This window comes from Mobula birostris, chromosome 4, assembly GCF_030028105.1.
Source record: "Mobula birostris isolate sMobBir1 chromosome 4, sMobBir1.hap1, whole genome shotgun sequence".
Taxonomy (NCBI): Eukaryota; Metazoa; Chordata; class Chondrichthyes; order Myliobatiformes; family Myliobatidae; genus Mobula; species Mobula birostris.
Window position 1 is genome coordinate 61,124,799 of NC_092373.1, and position 20,463 is coordinate 61,145,261.

Consider the following 20,463-nt stretch of genomic DNA (forward strand, 5'->3'; position numbering starts at 1 on the left):
ACCCCGCCCCAGCCTTCCCTCCATACCCCCGATCCCCGTAGCCACAAGGGCCATATCTAACTCCCTCTTAAATATAGCCAATGAACTGGCCTCAACTGTTTCCTGTGGCAGAGAATTCCACAGATTCACCACTCTCTGTGTGAAGAAGTTTTTCCTAATCTCAGTCCTAAAAGGCTTCCCCTCTATCCTCAAACTGTGACCCCTCATTCTGGACTTCCCCAACATCGGGAACAATCTTCCTGCATCTAGCCTGTCCAATCCCTTTAGGATCTTATACGTTTCAATCAGATCCCCCCTCAATCTTCTAAATTCCAACGAGTACAAGCCCAGTTCATCCAGTCTTTCTTCATATGAAAGTCCTGCCATCCCAGGAATCAACCTGGTGAACCTTCTTTGTACTCCCTCTATGGCAAGGATGTCTTTCCTCAGATTAGGGGACCAAAACTGCACACAATACTCCAGGTGTGGTCTCACCAAGGCCTTGTACAACTGCAGTAGTACCTCCCTGCTCCTGTACTCGAATCCTCTCACTATAAATGCCAGCATACCATTCGCCTTTTTCACCGCCTGCTGTACCTGCATGCCCACTTTCAATGACTGGTGTATAATGACACCCAGGTCTCGTTGCACCTCCCCTTTTCCTAGTCGGCCACCATTCAGATAATAATCTGTTTTCCTATTTTTGCCACCAAAGTGGATAACTTCACATTTATCCACATTAAATTGCATCTGCCATGAATTTGCCCACTCACCCAACCTATCCAAGTCGCCCTGCATCCTCTTAGCATCCTCCTCACAGCTAACACTGCCACCCAGCTTCGTGTCATCCGCAAACTTGGAGATGCTGCATTTAATTCCCTCATCCAAGTCATTAATATATATTGTAAACAACTGGGGTCCCAGCACTGAGCCTTGCGGTACCCCACTAGTCACCGCCTGCCATTCTGAAAAGGTCCCATTTATTCCCACTCTTTGCTTCCTGTCTGCTAACCAATTCTCCACCCACACCAATACCTTACCCCCAATACCGTGTGCTTTAAGTTTGCACACTAATCTCCTGTGTGGGACCTTGTCAAAAGCCTTCTGAAAATCCAAATATACCACATCCACTGGTTCTGCCCTATCCACTCTACTAGTTACATCCTCAAAAAATTCTATGAGATTCGTCAGACATGATTTTCCTTTCACAAATCCATGCTGACTTTGTCCAATCATTTCACCGCTTTCCAAATGTGCTGTTATCACATCCTTGATAACTGACTCCAGCAGTTTCCCCACCACCGACGTTAGGCTAACCGGTCTATAATTCCCCGGTTTCTCTCTCCTTCCTTTTTTAAAAAGTGGAGCTACATTAGCCACCCTCCAATCCTCAGGAACTAGTCCAGAATCTAACGAGTTTTGAAAAATTATCACTAATGCATCCACTATTTCTTGGGCTACTTCCTTAAGCACTCTAGGATGCAGACCACCTGGCCCTGGGGATTTATCTGCCTTCAATCCCTTCAATATACCTAACACCACTTCCCTACTAACATGTATTTCGCATTTTATTATTGACCTGCTGAAATGAATTTGCAAATGGTTGCAATTATCAGTAAATGCTAGAATGACAGAGACTGAAATTTGGGCAAATTTGGTAACACTCACGTAATTTTGAAAGTCTTGAAAGCATAATGGCTTGGACACAGCTCTTGAAATATATACTTGCAATGTTCACTACTCTTAAAGTAGAAATCAGGCGTGAACTTACAGCACCAGCAATCTGCCTTGGTCCTCCAGAAGCTTTGCTTTAATAGTATCACAACAGGAAAAGCAACAGTGAATATTAGGGATACTTCAGAGGTGTTGTACTCAAGTTACATATATCCATTAAGCTCTCCTAAGAAAACAATTGTTGGTTCAAAGTTCAAAGTAAATTTTTTAATCAAAGTACATACAGTATATGTCACCATATACTACCATGAGATTCATATTCTTGTAGGCATTCACGGTAAATAAAAAGAAACGCAATCCTGTCCTGCTCGACTCGAAATATCAACTGCGTACTCTTTTTCATAGATGCTGCCTGGCCTGCTGAGTTTCTCCAGCATTTTGTGTGTGAAACACAGTGGAATCAATGGAAAAATGCCTGTGTAAACAGACAACCAACCAATGTGCAAAAGACAACAAACTGTGAAAATACAAAAAAAAGATAATAAATAAACACATATATATACAAGAAAGCAAGCAATAAATATTGTCATGTGTGATGCCAAGCAGAGCTACCGGATGGATGTTGCTAATGAGAGAGATAACGGAAGACAATGGAGAAACATTCAAAATGCTAATAAGAGAGAAGAGAGAGATTAATGAGAAAGAAACACAATTCAGATATTGACAGACCATTTGCTTTGAACCTGAACTGTTTGAAGTTTGATGGACAGGTGATACTCCAGCAGGGGGATAAAAAGAGCAGGTTTGCTAAGGCACGACATGCCACGAGACCCTGGAAAGAGCAGTGTGCCCCCACAAGTTGGTGGGAGTTTGGAGGACTGGTTCGCGGAAATCGGTCAGAGGCTCACAGGGTGTAAAGGTACGATCGGTGGGAACCTGGGGTGTGTGTCTGTCCTTGCCTGGGTGCTGGGTTCATCACAGAAGAATGATCGTATCCGGAACGGGGGGGGGGGGGGGTGGTCACAGTCGGTGACCACAGCGGGATCAGAAGACATCAAAAGGTCTGCCCGAAATCAACTGCATCTCTCACTGTCTCTCCAACGGTACAACAGCAATTACTTCGAACTGCACTAAACTGAACTGAACTCTGCTTCAATTAAGACTGATCATTTTACCCCTAGACTGCGATAGAGCTTGGTTGATTCCTATTACCTTATTTCTATGTATATGTGTGTATTATCATTGCTAACCTGTTACATTTGTATCCTTGCGATTAGTGTACTGTATTACTTATTTCTTTAATAAAATGTTATTAGTTCCTAGTAATCACAGACTTCAGCGAGCGTTCCATTTCTGCTGGTTTGGCAACCCAGTTACGGGGTACGTAAAAATATTGAGGGCACAAGTTGTAGAGTCCTTTAAAGAGAGTCCATAGGTTGTTGAATCAGTTCAGAATTGAGGTGAGTGAAGTTATCCCTTCTATTTCAAGACCCTGATATTTGAGGGTAATAACTGTTCCTGAACTTGGTAGTATAGGACTTGGGACTCTTGTACCTCCTTCCTGATGGCAGTAGCGAAAAGAGAGCATGGTCTGGATGGTGGGGATCTTTGATAATGGATACTGCTTTCCTGCGACAGTGCTCCTTATAAATGTGTTTAATGGTGGAGAGGGTTTTACCTGTGATGGATTGGGCTGCATCCACTACTTTTTGCAGTATTTTCCATTCAGGGGCATTGGTGTTCCCATACCAGGCCGCGATGTGACTGTGATGTGGTATACTCTCCACCACACATCTATAGATTTTTTCAAAATTTTACCTGACATGCTAAATTTGCACAAACTTCTAAGAAAGTAGAAGCACTTCTGTCCCTTCCTCGTAATGGCACTTACATGCTAGACCTAGAACAGATCCATTGAAATTTGTACCACTTTTTACAGCTGGATAAATCTTACTGCCAAATAATCTCTCCAATGGGAACATGTAACATCAACTAAAATAGTTCTTGTTTGTTCATAATAGAATTTCTGTTGAAGGCTTTTCTAATATTACAATATATCTAGTCTTACTTTTCTGTCTATCCCTTTATCCCAACTTATTAACCCATTTTTCTTTCCCTTTTCTTCAAAATAAATTACTTTTTCTAATCCATATATCTTGATTTAGAATCACATACATGAGAAAATATGTAAATGCTGGAAATCCAAAGCTACACACGAAAAATGCTGGAGAAACTCAGCAGGGCAGGCAGCATCCATGGAAAAGCACAAACAGTTGATAAGACCTTTCGGGACAGGGCCTTTCTCCCCTTTCTTTCCAGTCCTGAAAAAGGGTGTGTCCTGAAACGTTGACTGTTTGCTCGTTTCCATGGATACCTTCTGGCCTGCTGAGTTCCTCCAGCACTTTGTGTGTGTTATCTTGGTTTAGATTTTGCCAACAAGAAATTTGGCATGCTTTTATGGATTCCTCACCTCAAAATAACAGTTGAAATGCACGTGTGGACTTGTAGAGCAAATTATGCTGGATGCTATATTTGTGAGAACATTCATAGATGAGTATGTGAAACGCACAACTCATGTATATGTATGTGAAGACGGGTTATGGCATCTGTCAACATGTTATGTTAATTTGACATAAATACTGATGTGCTGCAGCTCAACAATTCAACTAATGCCCTCCATGAAACTTGCACATCTGAGCACGGAGCAGAAAAGAAATTCCACCAATGCTTTTAAAAGAGGTTATTAATTATTTCCTCCAGATTTTCCTCAGTGTATTATGTAATTGTTTGCTGTAGCTGTTTAAAATCACAGAAATCTACAGGGAGCAAAAGGGCAAGAGGTGAGGAATTTTTTTAGACCGTCAACAATAGAAACTAATGCGTGTGTCAAGAAAGAAAGCTGCAAATTATTAGTAACACAAACAAAGTGCTGGAGGAACTCAGCAAGTCTGGCAGCATCTATGGAGGGAATAAACATTTAATATATTGGGCTGAGACTGTTTATTAGGACTGGAAAGGAAGGGGGAAGAAGCCAGAATAAGAAGATGGGGGAAGGGATAACAGTTCTTCTGGTCAAGATAGCATCTGCATACAACATTCCCACGGTCAACATCTTCTGGATAGACCATGAAACCATATATTTCACTATTTGGGAGGCAATGTGCCTGGTCTGTTTTTGTGTGGGGAGGAGGGATTTGGGGTTGATAATTGTGCTGCGTTCTTTTCTTTCTTGGTTTCGTGGCTAGCTTGAGGAGAATTCCAGAATTGTATACTTTTGATAATAAATAAATCTTTGAACCTCTTTGATCCTTTGAAGGAGCAGGCTGGTGATAGGTGAAACCAGGTGAGGGAGAAGGTGGCCGGATGGGGGAGGGGAGATGAAGTAAGAAGCTGGGAAGTGATAGGTGGAAGAGGTACAGGCCTGAAGAAGAAGGAATCTGATTGAAAAGGACAGTGCACCATAGAAGAAAGGGAAGAGAGGCACCAGAGGGAGGTGATGGGCAAGGGAGAAGAGAAGGGGTGAGAGGAGAACCAGAATGGGGATTGGAAAAGGGGAGAAGAAGGAGTGGAGAAATTACCAGAAGTTCGAGAAATCGATGATCATGCCATCATGTTGGAGGCTACCTGGATATAATATGATGTGTTGCTTCTCCAACCTGAACGTGGCCTCATCATGGCAGTAGCAAAATGCATGGAATGGGAATAGGAAGGGGAAGTCAAACTGAAGTGAGTGGCCACCAGGAAATCCTACCATTTGTGGCAGACAGAGCAAAGGCACTTGACAAAGCGGTCCCCCACTTTGCGCCAGTTCCCGCCAATGTAGAGTTACTAATTTACTGGAAATTTAAGAAGTAGAAGTAGGTCTTCATGGATAAAGTTAGTTCATCAAGAATGCCAACTAGAGGAAGATAAGGCTTGGAGGTAGGGCTATGGGAACTTTAGAAGTTTGAGCTGGTGAGCTATTAAAAAGAAGGAAAACAGTAGAGATGGTAGACCAGTGCAGTACAGTATGGATGCTGCCCAAGCAGTTCATGCCTACCAAGATGCCCACCTGGCTAGTTCAGTCCATATTCATTGAAGCCCTGCCCCTACTTGTACCTATCCAAGTGCGTCTTAAATGATACCCGCCTCAACCACTTCATCTGGCAGCTCATTCCATATATTCAGCACCCCCTGTATGACAAAGTTTTCCCTCAGGTTCCTGTTAAATATTTTCTTTCTCATCCTCAATCTATGCTCCTTAAGTTTTGGATTCACCTACGCTGCGGAAAAGACTGTTACCATGCACATTATCACAGCCTCACATAATTTTAAACACCTCTGTAAGGTCACCCCTCATCCTCCTACATTCTAAAGAATAAAGACTAGACTGGCCAACTTCTCAGGCTCTCTAGTCCTGGCAACATCCTTGTAAATCTTCTCTGCACTCTTTCCAGTTTCCCCATGTCTTTCCCCTAACAGGTTGACCAAAACTGTACACAGTACTCCATGTGTGGCATCAATGATTTCTGCAACTGCGGCATAACGTCCAAACTCCTAAAGTGCTCTGACCGATTAAGGCCAATGTGCTAAAAACCCTTTTCACCATCTTGTCTACCTGTGACACTGCTTTCAACAAATATATATTTGTATTCCTAGGCCCTTCTGTTCCATCACACTCCGTAATGCCCGCTTCCTTAAGTGATCAAGACCTCCCTGTAATCTACGGTAACCTTCTTCAGTATTAACATCTGATTTTGTATCATATGCAAACTTACCAATCAAGCCTTGTGCATTCACATTCAAATCATTCATATAAATAGCGAATAACAAGGATCCTAACACTGACCCCTGTGGCATAATACTAGTCATCAGCCTCCATTCCAAGACAACTTTCAACCACCACCTCTGCTGCATTGCGGGACCTTGTCAAAAGCCCTGCTAAAGTCCAAGTAGACAATATCCTCTGCCCTATCCTCATCTAATTTTTTGGTTATCTCTTCAAAAATCTCTGAAAGGTTCATTAAACATGACTTTGCAAGCACAATGCAGTGCTGACATCTCCTAATCAGACTTTGTTTAAGCAAATGCTGGTGGATCCTGACCCTCAGAATTCCCTCTAGTAACTTCCCCAATACTGATGTCAGGCTCTCTGGCCTATAGTTCATTGATTAACTTCCTAAACAACAGAATGACAATAATTTTCTTCCAGTCTTCAGAAGCTTTATTAGTAGCTAATAATGTAGTAAATATTAGATTAGATTAGATTCAATTCAACTTTATTGTCATTGTGCCGAGTACAGGTACAAAGCCAATGAAATGCAGTTAACATCTAACCAGAAATGCAAAGAATAGTGTTATTTACAAAATAACTGCGGATAAAAAGCAAGTGTTACAGTACACAAAATATAAAAGTACTGAGACAGTACAATATGGGTTGTACTGTGACTAGTGGTGTGCCACAGGGATCAGTGCTGCGTCCATTGTTATTTGTCATCTATATCAATGATCTGGATGATAATGTGGTAAATTGGATCAGCAAATTTGCTGATGATACAAAGATTGGAGGTGTAGTAGACAATGAGGAAGGTTTTCAGAGCCTGCAGAGGGACTTGGACCAGCTGGAAAAATGGGCTGAAAAATGGCAGATGGAGTTTAATACAGACAAGTGTGAGGTATTGCACGTTGGAAGGACAAACCAAGGTAGAACGTACAGGGTTAATGGTAAGGCACTGAGGAGTGCAGTGGAACAGAGGGATCTGGGAATACAGATACAAAATTCCCTAAGAGTGGCGTCACAGGTAGATAGGGTCGTAAAGAGAACTTTTGGTACATTGGTCAAAGTATTGAATATAAGAGCTGGAATGTTATGATGAGGTTGTATAAGGCTTTGGTGAGGCCGAATCTGGAGTATTGTGTTCAGTTTTGGTCACCAAATTACAGGAAGGATATAAATAAGGTTGAAAGAGTGCAGAGAAGGTTTACAAGGATGTTGCCGGGACTTGAGAAACTCAGTTACAGAGAAAGGTTGAGTAGGTTAGGACTTTATTCCCTGGAGCGTAGAAGAATGAGGGGAGATTTGATAGAGGTGTATAAAATGATGATGAGTATAGATAGAGTGAATGCAAGCAGGCTTTTTCCACTGAGGCAAGGGGAGAAAAAAACCAGAGGACATGGGTTAAGGGTGAGGGGGGAAAAGTTTAAAGGGAACATTAGGCGGGGCTTCTTCACACAGAGAGTGGTGGGAGTATGGAGTGAGCTGCCAGATGAGGTGGTAAATGCAGGTTCTTTTTTAACATTTAAGAATAAATTGGACAGATACATGGATGGGAGGTGTATGGAGGGATATGGTCCGTGTGCAGGTCAGTGGGACTAGGCAGAAAATGGTTCGGCACAGCCAAGAAGGGCTATAAGGCCTGTTTCTGTCCTGTAGTTTCTATGGGTGCAATACCGCTTAGCGCTGTGATGTGAGGTACAGCAGGGTCACAGCCTCAGGGAAGAAGCTCTTCCTGTGCCTGCTGGTGTGGGAGTGGAGGCTCCTGTAGCGCCTACCGGATGGGAGGAGAGTAAAGAGTCCATGGTTAGGGTGAGATGCATCCTTGATAATGCTTTTCGCCCTGCCCAGGCAGCGTTTATGGTAGATATTCTCAATGGTGGGCAATTTGGTGCTGATAATCTGCTGGGCAGTTTTCACCACATGCTAGAGTGCTTTGCGGTCCGATACGGGACAATTTCCATACCACACTGAGATGCAGTTGGTGAGTATGCTCTCAATGGTACAGCGGTAAAAGTCCGTCGGTATCCTGGGACAGAGGTGAGCTTTCTTCATGCTCCGCAGGAAATAAAGGCGCTGTTGCGCCTTTTTGATGAGGATGGAGGAGTTCAGGGACCAGGTGAGATCCTCGGAAATGTGGATACCAAGGAATTTGAAGCTTGATGCACTCCCCACTACAGTTCCGTTGATGTAGATAGGGATGTGAGTGTGACTCCTCGCATGCCTGAAGTCCACAATGATCTCCTTGGTCTTCTGGGTGTTAAGGGCCAGATTGTTGTCAGCACATCACGCAGCCAGGTGCTGGACCTCATCCCTGTAGGCCGTCTCGTCATTCCCTCTGATCAGACCAACCACCGTGGTGTCGTCTACGAACTTGATTATGGAGTTAGAACCATGTACAGGAACGCAGTCATAGGTGAAAAGGGAGAACGGAAGAAATATCTCCAGATGTGAAGACTTAAAGAGTGCGCAGAAGAGGTTGACCACAATGTTGCTTGGATTGGAGTGTATTAACTACAAAGGGATGTTGGAGAACACTGGGCTGAGGAGGGGTGACCTGATAGAAGTACAGTGGATTCCAGTTAATTGGGCTACCGATTAATCGGGGCAGCTGCTTATTTGGGACAACTCTGAAAGAACTAAAATTAATTGAGAAAATAGCTGGGGTTACTTTTGTTTATTTGGAACACTGTGCCACTTAATTGGGACAGGATACTGTTGCCGAACAATTTCTAACAGCACCAGTTGCATGCACTTGTATGGCCTTTAGACACTACTTAGAGCAAACAGTTTTTAAATAACATTAGTTGCGTGTATTTATGTTCAAAAAGCAGTGATTTTTTTTTTGTTACTGATAGTTGGAGAGAAATAAGCAGCAAGACAATTTCAAGCATTGGAGATGCCAGAAACGGCCAGGAGTGAAAATGAAATGATCTCACTACTTCAACAAGTTAGGAACTACAAAGAATTTGAAAGTATCAACAATTGAATCTTGAATTGTTGTTCCTCTCCGTGTCTTGTGGCACATCAGATGGTAACCTTGCTGTTTCTTTAGCATTTGTCTGTTTTTCACAAGGCCGAGTTGTTAGCTCAACGCTGAACCCAGCACGGATGGAAAACGTGCAGGAGCCGGCCGGATTCAAACCCAAGACCACTCACCTTGAAGTCTGGTGTAGATGCCACTACACCACCAGCCAGCTATAATCATCTTACAATGTTACAATGAAAATGAAGATTTAGAGCAGGAGTTCCCAACCTTTTTTATGCCATGGACCAATACCATTAAGCAAGTTGTCGGTGGACACCAGGTTGGGAACCCCTAATTTAAAAGATGCATTGTATGAAGGCAGTCGATTATCTGCACTAGGTGTCTGCACTGATTTTGTTCATTTATTGTCAATCAAAAGAACACGGCAACATACACTGAATGAATTCCTCGTCGATAACTATTAGGGACTAATACATAGTTCTGTAGTACTGTAGCTGCATTGGTAGTGTTCTAATTTGTTCTGTATTTCAGCGGTCCCCAACCACCGGGCCGTGGACCGGTATTGGGCCACAGAACATGCGCTACCGGGCTGCGAAGAAGCGATATGATTTGGTCAGCTGCACCTTTCCTCATTCCCTGTCACAGCCACTGATCAGCCATTACGCATGCGAGGTCATGACCCGCGCGTCATCCGTGTCAGGGCGGGAAGGCGATCAACTCCTCGAGCTTGCAAATGACAACGGGCTGAAAAGTATGTTTGACATAACATCTCTGTCGGCATTTTGGATCAAAGTCAGGGCTAAGTATCCTGAGATAGCTACGAAAGCGCTGAAAAAGTTGCTTCCATTTCCAACATTTTTCTGCGAAGCGGAGTTTTCTGCAATAAATGCAACGAAAACTAAACTGCGGAATAGACTGGACATCAGGAACCCCCTTCGAGTATCGCTGTCTCCCATCACCCCTCGATAGGACGGTGTTGTTGCAGGGAAACAAGCCCAGGGCTCCCACTGATTCAGCGATATTGGTGTGTTGCAATGATTTTATATATTCATACGGGGAAAATATGTGCTGTGCGTTTAATATCCAAATATTACTTAAAATGTTATGATGCTATTGACTTATAAGTGACCTATATAACCATATAACAATTACAGCACGGAAACAGCCCACTCGGCCCTTCTAGTCCATGCCGAACGCTACTCTCACCTAGTCCCACCGACCTGCACTCAGCCCATAACCCTCCATTCCTTTCCTGTTCATATACCTATCCAATTTTTCTTTAAATGATCATATCGAACTTGCTTCTGCCACTTCTACTGAAAGTTCGTTCAACACTTCAAGTTCCCCTGACAATTGACTTATTATATCCATGCGAGGAAAATATGCGCTCTGTGTTTAATATTAAATTCGTTAGATAAACCTTTTTAGAAACAAAATTGAGTGTATTACCCACTTATCACCTATATTCTGGTAGTGATTAACACCCACTCCCATGAACAGAATCGCCAAAAAGTATTTGCTTTGGAGGGTGGGAATCGGTAGGTCACGACGCGCATTGGTGCCCGCGCAAGGTTTTGTGGTCATTGTAGTCTTTTGGATAAACAACGCATTTGACTCCTACTCTTGCAACACACCTAAAAGTTGCTGGTGAACGCAGCAGGCCAGGCAGCATCTCTAGGAAGAGGTGCAGTCAACGTTTCAGGCCGAGACCCTTCGTCAGGACTGCTACTCTTGTTCGTTGGCAACCCTACACCCCCCCGCCGGTCAGCTGGTCCGCAAGAATATTGTCAATATTAAACCGGTCCGCAGTGCAAAAAAGGTTAGGGACACCTGCTGTGTTTCATTTAAATACGTAATTTGTAAAACTCAGTTAAATGGTAGCTTGTCTTTTTTTAAATACTTTTGAACTATTTCTATGAAACTTCAGCTATTTGGGGCAGCTGCTTAATTGTGCCAAAATGTGCTCTCCTGATGTATCCCAATTAACCAGAATCCACGGTATATAAAATTATGAGAAGCATAGATAGGGTAGATAGTCAGAAAGCAGCAGGAGTCTAGAATACACTGCTTGGGAAGGTGGTAGAAGCAGATACAATAGCAATGTTTAAGAGACATTAATATAGACAGATTGGGAATAGGTAAATGAGGACCATGTCCACTCTTCATTGGAGGATCAGAGGGGGAGAGTGTCAGTAACTTTATATTCCTAGGTGTAACTATTTCAGAGGACCTGTCCTGGACTCAGCATGCAAGTGCAATTGTGAAGAAGACAAGACAGTTCCTCCACCTCCTTAAGAGTCTGTGGAGATTTGGCATGACATCTAAAATTTTGGCAAAAGCACTATAGATGTGTAGTAGAGAGTGTGCTGACTGGCTGCATCATGGCTGGTATGGAAACACCATGCCTTTGAATGGAAAATCCTACAAAAGGTAGTGGATTTGGCCCAGTACATCACGGGTAAAACTTTCCCCACCATTGAGCACATCTACATGGAACACTGTTATAGGAAAGCAGTATCCATCATCAGAGATCCTCACCACCCAGGCCATGCTCTTTTCTCGCTGCTGCCATCAGGTAGAAGATACAAGTGCCTCAGGTCCCACACCACCAGGCTCAAGAACAGTTACTACCATCAGGCTCTTGAACAAAAGGGTTAACTACACTCTCTTGCCCATTGAGATGTTCCCACAACCAATGGTCTCACTTTAAGGACACTTTATCTTGTTATTTCATGTTCTTGTTTTTATTACTATTTATTTGTATTTGCATTTGCACAGTTTGTTGTCTTCTGCATTCGAGTTGATCTTTTTTAGTACTATTCTATAGATTTGCTGAGTAAGCTCGCAGGAAAATGAACCTCAAGGTTGTACGTGGTGATATAAATGTACTTTGATTATAAACTTTACTTTGAGCTTTGAACTTTGAGATGGGGATTAGTTTGTATTGGTATCGTGGTCAACGCTGATATGGTGGTCAGAAAGGACTGACCTGTTCTATGTTCAACTTACTAGGCGGTGCAGAAGTGGTGATGATGTGATCGTTAACCACAAATTAATGAATGATGAGAGGCCACTTGACCTTCCAATTCTCTTCAATTTTTTTAAAACCATTAAGTAATGTAATTGTTGGTACAAATATTACATATAATGTACATGTATCGTTGAAATGCTGAACAGATGTAGTCATCATAAAAAATCATTTATACTCTGCAAATCTGTGGATGTTCAAAATTTGCAAGTGAAATTATAAAAGTCAATCTCACAAGTGGAACGTAGAATGTGTTGTATATTTAATATTTCGGTAGTATTTGAATAATATTGTAAATATATTGCTTGATTAAGCATTCTTGTTCATTTAAATAATTCATTACAGGTTATATGTAAAAATAAGTGAATTGTATACGTCATGACACTACCATGTGGTACATCTCTCTTTAAGGTCGAAAAATGAAGTGCGCAAGTTTTCCTGGCTCACATGTTTTTGTTTTTCATTTAGTTTAATGTTTTGGAGCTACAAAACATATCAGTGGTGACGAGGAAGTTTTAAACAAACCAAGATGGTTACCAACCTGTTAAGTGCAGCGAGACTTTCGAGTTTATAAAAAGTGCAGTGAGAAACGGTTGGGTAAAAAAATAGCACAGCACTTGCAGAGACAGTGAAGTTAAAATAAAAGGCAGAACACAGAAGAATTCACAGGTTCATAACAGTGAGCACCAGGTGATAATAATCATAAAAAAGAAAGACCAGAAATGACTGGCTACATCAGAAAGATTGACACCTTTGGTTACACAAAAGATAACTTGATTTTATATACTGAACGGATTGTACAGTACTTTGAAACAAATGAAAAAGCCAATGAGAAGCTAGTGCCAGTTTTTCTGAGTACATTGGATGGAAGAGCATACAGTTTGCTTCGGAGTTTGACTGCTCCACCCAAACTCGCCAAAATGATCTTTGCTAATATTGTGAAAGTAATGTAGCATCATTTCAATCCAAAACCATTGTTGATTGCAGAACGCTTTAGATTTCATAAGCGGAATCAAAAGGAAGAGGAGTGCTTTTCAGCGTACATGGCTGATTTGAAGAAATTATCTAAGCATTGTCAGTTCGGTAATGGGCTTAATGATGCACTGAGAGATAGTTTAATTTGTGGAATCTTAGAAGGCAACATTCAAAAACGGCTCCTAACTGAAGCACAACTTAGAGCATTTGAAATAGCTGTATCAATGGAAACAACAGACAGAGAAGCAATTGAGTTGCAGTCAGGAATGAAAGTGAGCAGGAACAAGATTGCAACGTCTGAACAGAAATCTGCCAAGCCAAACAATTGTGTTACCCTTGTGGCAGGGGCTCACATACACTAGACCAATGCAGGTTTAAAGGCAAAACCTGCAGAAACTGCAACAAAGTAGGACACATACAAACAGCATGTTGGGCAGACAAAAATGAATGGACTGCAGATGAAAGAGATAAAGATAAAAAGTTGAGTTGCAGTTTCTAAAAGAGCACTAACGTGCATGTTGTTGGTGAAAAGTCCGATAATGATAAGAGTGGCACAGGACTGTATAGCCTTGAGATTTACATACAGTGTGAAAACTAACCAGAGACAAGCAATATAGCTTACACCAGAAGTGAACAGCAAATTAATTAAATTGGAATTGGACACTGGTTTAGCTGTTTGTCATTCCACAAAATGACTATGAATGTCATCTCAAAGGTGCTGAACTGAAGCCCGCAGATCTCCAACTAAGAGCTGAGACTAAAGAAGAGATAACTCCTGTGGGAATGACATAACATCAGAATCAGAATCAGAATCCTTTATTATTGCTAAGTATGTGGACACATACAGGGAATTTGATGCCGGTTTCCCTGAGCTCTCGCTGTACAGAATCAAAAAGCAAACAAAACAATAGTGCAAATAATTGTGAACTGTATACAACAAGGTATACCTGTGTATGTACAGGTGGACTTGGTTTATAATAGACTAAAATTCAAGTGCTCATAAGACTGATGGCATACGGAAAGAAACTGTTCTTGTACCGATTTGTCCTGGCATACAGTGATCTAAAGCACCTACCAGAAGGAAGGAGTTGGAACAGGTGATGTCCAGGGTGTGATGAGTCTACAATGATGCTGCTTGCTCGCTTCCTGACTCTAGATGCATATAAGTCCTGAATCGCGGGCAGCTTCACACCAATGATCCTTTCCGCAGCCCTGACAGTTCTTTGGAGTCTATTGTTGTCTTGTTTGGTAGCTGATCTAAACCAGACAGTGATGGACAAACAGAGAACAGACTGGATTATTCCTGAATAGAATTGAATCAGCAGCTCCTGAGGCAGGTTGTACTTCCTGAGTTGACGTAGGAAATACAACCTCTGCTGAGCCTTTTTGATAAGAGTGTCCTCATTGGGTGTCCACTTCAAGTCCTGGGAGATTGTGACACCCAGAAACCTGAAGGTCTCCACAGCAGACACAATACTGTTGAGTATAGTGAGTGGGGGGAGCATTGGAGGGCTCCTCCTGAAGTCCACTGTCATCTCCACAGTCTTGAGCGTATTTAGCTCCAGATTGTTCTGACCACACCAGAGGGCCAGCCGTTCCACCACCCGTCTGTGTGCGGACTCATCACCGTCTCGGATAAGGCCAATGACAGTTGTGTCGTCTGCAAACTTCAGGAGTTTAACAGTTGGTTCCTGTGAGGTGCAGTCATTAGTGTAAAGGGAGAAGAGCAGTAACATTGAAATACAACATCCAACAAGCCACACTGGGCTTGTATGTGATGAAAACAGGAGGACCAGCATTGTGGATCATGAGTGACATGCCACATCTGTTACAATAGAGTCAAGTGCAAGCGAATTAAGAAAGGTAATGGATGATGCCACAACAGTCTCCATGGTGTTCTCCATGAATTGTTTCCCAACAGAGGGCAAACATTTGTTAGTGCCAACCTCTGTGCCTCTGGTTGGAAAGCATATGAGACCAAGGAAGGACCATGCTGCTCAGAAGAATCATGGAAGTGACAAAAGCAGTGGTCCAACTACAGCAGTTTCTGTTGGCAACGTGTCTGAGAAAGCTTCTGATATGTTAATCAGGTAGTTTCTTTCAAAATGTGGCTTGTTTTAAAGCTGGAAGAGATTTCAAGGAGCTGCAGGAAGGTTGCAAGCATTTGACTTTTGTGAGTATAAAGAACCAGAATCTACTCTGCGTGCATTAAATTTATTGCATGGATTTCAAGTGGGAGGCAAAAAGCTGCTTGTAAAAGTAGATGCAAAGACCAAAGACCGGCTGGATGAAGGGAAGGCCAAAAAGAATGGAGTCAGTGGAGATATGAAAACAAAGGATTTGTCAGATGATGATGTGGATAAGGAAACCAAGAGGTGAAATCAGGTAGTAAAGGGAGCAATAGAAGGATTAATAAGAGAATACTGCAATAAGTGAGATACACCTTCCCAAGATCAAGATGCACATCCTCGAAAGAAGAAAAAGGAAATGAAAGAAGAGGATGATATAAGTGCAATGGGAATGGAAGAAGATAAATGAGACCAAGTTTCTCAAGAAAATAGCAAATTGGGAGATTCAAAAAACTAAAAGAAGAAAAAGAAAGGCAAGAAAATGAAAGACAGGAAGTAGACAGAGAGAAGAAAGGTGTCCAGAGCTGTCAGAACCACTTTCTGCAGTCCCAGAGTCAACTCCTACAGCCACCCTGAAGGAGGCCCTAGAACCTGAGATTGTTTTCACAGCCACAAGTTTCACTTGCCAAGCAGAGTCACCTTCCTTGTCAGGAGAGATGTTATTCCACAAGAGTAAGAAATCCAACACAGTGATTAAATCTTTAAGCCTGAATGAGATAATTTAAAATTTACTGTGCTATGGATGTCTGTATAATAGTTGTATTCTACAGCATCCTGTGTATATGTTGAGATGCGTTCTATATTGAGTTAGAGTTTGTAGCTAAGCAGGGAGGAGTGTTGATATTTAATATTTTAGTAGTATCTGAGTAACATTGTAAATAATTTGTTTGAGCACTCTCGTTGGCTTAAATAATTCAGGTTATATATAAAAATAAGTGAATTGCATATGTCAACACGCTCCCATGCGTGCTCGCCTTGTTAAAGTAAAAACTAAACTAAGGCTCCCATTTTTTTGTGCTATTCTCTTTCTACTAATTGTTACAAAACATAACAGAATGAACCCTGCCAAGAGCATCAGATCAAAAATAGTGAGAGTTAAAAATACACGTGGACTAAGATCTTAACTGTCCTGTGCTATCACCAGTGGGATCATCAGTTGATCTGCCACCTGTCTTCAGGAGTTTCGGCCTGTTTATGATCAAGACTCCCTCAAGGTGGTGGGCCAGCAGTGCTAAAGCACCACCTCCCACTGGTGAGCTTAAAAACTTGGCGTCTGCCTCTATCAGATTTGTTGGTTACTTCTATCCAACAGATAGTCTGCTCTTCAGGTGTCTATGCAACTACTGAAGGGTTTGCAAGATATGTATGCACTGTCTGACTATCTGCCCCTCTGGACGTACTTGGTCCACACCCATGCTGATCCTTTCTTTGCTGCCTCAGCTACAGCCCTACTGGTTGACTTGATCTCTCTTCTAGTGAAGCCAAGGTCACGCAGCCACTGCTGAAAAGTGAACGCAATAAGCCCACGGCAGCCTACTTCAAATGGATAGCATGAGACCTTCCACCCTCTGTCTCTGCACTCTGATCTTAATTCTGCATACTTGGTTAACTTGCGCTCATGGGCTTCATCGATGTTGTCTTCCCAGGGGACTGTGAGTTCACCAATAACTATTTCTCTACTGCTGTCAGACCATATAACTATATTTGGACGCAATGTGGTGAAAGCTATTTGCTCCGGGAAACTGCCTTTCCCGTCCAGGTCGGCCTTGACACACCAATCATTGGATGAAGGAAGTATGCTTGATTGTGAGCCTGCGCTGTACACCCTTGACTTGGAGCCTTCTTTCACAAATGATATGCGATGTTCTGTGCAGCATGGGGCATGAGATAAGTTGTGCTGCAGTACTCTCTGCTCAACCGCTTCTTTTACAACTTTGAGAACATTGTTATGTCTCCAAGTGTACGTGCTGCTGGAAAGATTAACTCTGCATGCACTCAAAATATGTTGAAGTGTTCCCTTCTCGCCACAAGCAGCACACCTGTCTGTCTTCTCTTCATACCAGGTGCTGAGGTTGGCAGGTGTCATACACAGTGGCGTAGCATTTAACGTAGGACTATTTCAGCACTGGTGACCGCATTCAATTCCCACAATAGGTTTTCTTATTATGTATTGCAATGTACTGCTGCCGCTGAACAACAAATACGCCAGTGATATTAAACCTGATTCTGACTCTGATTCAACACGAGGATGGGTCATCAGTTGTAAAATTAGGTTTCAATTCCCACTGCAGTCTGTAAGAAGAATGTGTGCTCTCCCTCTGACCGCGGGGGTTTCCTTTGGGTGTTCCTGTTTCCTCCCACGCTACAAAGATATTTGAGTTAGGGTTAGGAAGTTGTGAGCATGCTGTGTTGGTGCCAGAAGCATGGCGACATTTGCAGGCGGTCCCCAGTACGTTCTCAATCCAAATGATGCTTTTTAATGTCTGCTTCGATGTTTCGATTTTCATCTGAGAGAGATAAAGCTAATCGTTCAGTTTAATCATCTCTTCCTTCACATTATCAAATCCTCTTCTCTTTGCCTTCTGCACCCATGTGGTTAACTAGTTCGTAGGGTCATATGTGAACATCATTGTCCCCATGACTATACTGGAGTAGCTGATAGAACTCAGTTTCCGTGAAAAAAGTCATCTTCTTAATGTTTTGGCACATTTCCTCTTTATTTTCTTTTCCATATGTAATTACTCAGTGGAGGAATTTTGTCAATATTACAATAACGTTACAATCATCAATGTTTAGTGTAATGATGTTTCAGCGTATTCCAAATACGAACCACTTATATTACTTCACCTGTGGATCAGCGGGGGTCATCTATTGTGAGTGGTGCTCCCAAGGCAACCTCCTTTGGTGAGACCCATTCGTAAATTGGGGGACCACCTCATTGAGCACCTCCACTCCATCCACCAAAAGCAGAACTTCCCGGTAGCAAAATATTTTAATTCCGATTTCCATTCCTATTCCAACATGGCCTCCCCTTGTGCCAGAATGAGGCCCCCCTCAGGATGGAGAAATAGCACCTTATATCCTGTGTCTGTGTAGTCTCCATTCTGATGGCATAGATATCAATTTCTCCTTCTGGTAAAAATACTTTACCTCTTTTTCAATTGCCCACTCTGGCCTCTAACCTCTTGTCAAGCAGCCTATCACCTTCCCCTGGGTCTCCACCTCCTTCCCTTTCTCCTCTGGTCCACTCTCCTATCAGATTTCTTCCTCTCCAGCTCTTTATCTTTCCCACCCACCTGGCTTCACCTATCACCTTCTAGCTATTCCCCTCCCCCCCAAGCTTTTTATTCCAGTGTCTTCCTTCCTTCTTAATCCCAAATAAAGGCATTGGCCCAAAATGTCAACTGTTTATTCATTTCTATAGATGCTGCCTGACCTGCTGAGGTCCTCTGGCATTTTGTGTGTCATGCTTTATACAGTATTATGTTCACAGTGAAAATAACTGTGAATTTTGTAAATTACTCCAATTACATTGCACAGGTGTTTAACTATGTACTATGTAATAACCATTCAGACTATAATTCTAGCTTCACAGAGGCACAAGGGGTAGCAAATGAAAGAAAAGAGCAATTTGACAAAAACTATAATAATATTTGACAGAGCTTTTTTCACACTACTCTGTTTCATGTTGGAGGTAGATCAAGGGCCAATAATCACCTCCCAATTCTTCCTACAACAACTACAACTGCATAAAATTTCAGATCTTACTGCTTAAAGAGCTTCTCAACAACTGCTTTTGATGTTGGAAGTAATTTAAGAGCTCATCCCATTTTCCAGACAAATTTGATTTTAGCTGACTAATGATGTTTTTATCAGAGTTATTTTAATTCCTTGATGGTCAAACAAGGGAGAAAAAGGGATATTGTCTGTTCTTTTCTGCCATAAATGACACAGGTAATGGCAGGCAAGTTTTAGTTCTGTTCTTAGCAATTTCTATAAATAATTTTGCACGCTTTAAAGAAATGGATGTTTTCTCACTATCTTGTTTACCTTCTCCTAGAATTATTCTTCTATTAAAAAGTAAATATCAGATGAAACATTTTGATGCTCTTTTTCAGAGAAAGGGTTCAAACATTGAACCAGATCCTTCAGAATAGAGAGCAATTAATCCAGTGTCATACTTCTGGCTACTTAAAATGAAACTTCTTCAGTCTCCATTTGGTAGTCAGCCATCAAACAGCTGCACCTACTGCTGATCCACAAAAAAAATGTGAGTAATTATCTTATAAACACAAAAGATTCTGCCAATGCTATAAATCCAGAGCTACACACTCAAAAGACTGGAGGAACTCAGCAGATCAGATATCTATGAATAAACAGTCAACTTTTCAGGCCGAGACCCTTCATCAGCACTGGAATGGAATGGGAAAGATGCCAGAACAAGGAGGTGAGGGGTGGGGAAGGAGGACAAGCTGGAAGGGGATAGGCAAAGTCAGGTGGCTGGGGAAGGGGGAATGAAGTAAAAGCTGGGAGGTGATAAGTGGAAAAGGTAAAGGGCTGGAGAAGAACAAATCTGATAGGAGAGGAGAGTAAATTATGGAAGAATGGGAAGGAGGAGGGGAACCAGGGGGATATGATAGGCAGGTAAGGGGACAGAGGTGGGATATTAGAAGAGGGAAGTGGGTGGGGAAAAATTAACAGAAATTGGCAGAAATCAATGTTCATGCCATCAGGTGGGAGGCTGCCTGGATAGAATATGAGCTGTTGCTCCTCCACCCTGTGAATGACCTCATCGTGCCAAAAGAGCAGGTCCTGGACTGACATGTCAGACAGGAATGGGGATAGGAATTGAAATGGTTAGCCACCAGGAGACTTGCTTTTGTGGATGCAGCTGAGGTGCTCAACCAGGCGGTCCCCAAATCTATATTGGGTCTCA

The 20,463-nt window shown here is 42.3% G+C and overlaps 1 protein-coding gene across 2 annotated transcripts in view; it reads left to right on the forward strand.

Moving 5' to 3' along the window:
* ppm1lb (protein phosphatase, Mg2+/Mn2+ dependent, 1Lb) overlaps window positions 1-20,463 on the forward strand; it is a 141,820-nt gene that overhangs the window by 78,411 nt on the left and 42,946 nt on the right. The window lies entirely within an intron of this gene.